This window comes from Priapulus caudatus, unplaced genomic scaffold, assembly GCF_000485595.1.
Source record: "Priapulus caudatus unplaced genomic scaffold, Priapulus_caudatus-5.0.1 Scaffold39, whole genome shotgun sequence".
Taxonomy (NCBI): Eukaryota; Metazoa; Priapulida; class Priapulimorpha; order Priapulimorphida; family Priapulidae; genus Priapulus; species Priapulus caudatus.
The window spans coordinates 844,560-845,642 of record NW_014577100.1 but is presented as its reverse complement, the minus strand read 5'-3'; the positions used below and the strand labels follow the sequence as shown (position 1 = coordinate 845,642).

The window sequence follows — 1,083 nt, the reverse complement described above, 5'->3', positions numbered from 1 at the left end:
TGTGTTGTGGTCTGTTGTTGCCACTTGCTCTGATTCAATTGTTACTGAGTGACGAACAGAGGAGAGAGTTTTAGGTTTAGCAGTTGGTGAAATTGGTTGTGAGTGAATTTCGAGTCGTACAAATGTGTTTGCAAGTGTAAAACTCTATGCTATGTATGTAGCCCTTTGCACCGACCAAATTCTAACAGATGTAGTTCTGCAAACTTGCAGTGGAATAGTGCAGGAGACCATGCCTGTGCTTGTGAGCGTGGATCGGAAGGACTGTATCAATGTCAAGCGAAGAGTATAGTTCGCACAGAAGTCGTTCGTCTGCGATGTAAGGTGTCCGCATAACTGTGAACTAACCAGCTGCCGCGCTGCCATGCATGTTTATCCACTCTTAATTAGCAGGCCACGTTCGATCGTCATAGCAACACCGATTGTTTATGCAACAAATGTCACGTGATCGTTTGCTTCGAGGTGCACGCCATTATAGAAAGAGTGTGTAAAAGAAAGGAGTAATTAGTAGCTTTTAATTAGCACAACCGCATATAGAACGTGCACCTATCAATAAATTATACTCGTGGGCGTATATATCTATGAGTGGCAGTCAGACAGTGAAACGGTCTCTATGGAATGAACCAATGTCAGTAAAGAACACTTTCAGAGTTTTCCTTGAGTGACCTTTGCGTTTAGATTTGATGACTGTAGTGCATTCACTACAGTGAAACAATATCTCTATATTACACTCGTAATTAGGCATGTGTATTAATGAATTCGTTGATACGCGTGCTTAGTTATGAGTGTAATATAGAGGGGTTGCGGTTAGCTCGCTGCTCATATTTTATTTATGGCAAGGAAATATATGACAGGGGTTGATCAGTGGTTACCATCGTGTACTATAGGTGTAGCGTAATGAAATAGCATAGGGTTGTGTTCACATTTAATTTAGTTGAGCTTAATTTGGTCTTACTATTTGTCCCCGTGTGCGAATATTCGTACAATGATATTTGTCTCCCGTGTAAAGTATATGTTAACAATAATAACAGTGATATATGTTTCTGTGTGTGTGTGTGTGTGTGTGTGTGTGTGTGTGTGTGTGTG

At 40.8% G+C, this 1,083-nt stretch overlaps 1 protein-coding gene across 1 annotated transcript in view; it reads left to right on the top strand.

Moving 5' to 3' along the window:
- LOC106819590 (alpha-mannosidase 2x-like) overlaps positions 1-1,083 on the top strand; it is a 35,889-nt gene that overhangs the window by 12,822 nt on the left and 21,984 nt on the right. The window lies entirely within an intron of this gene.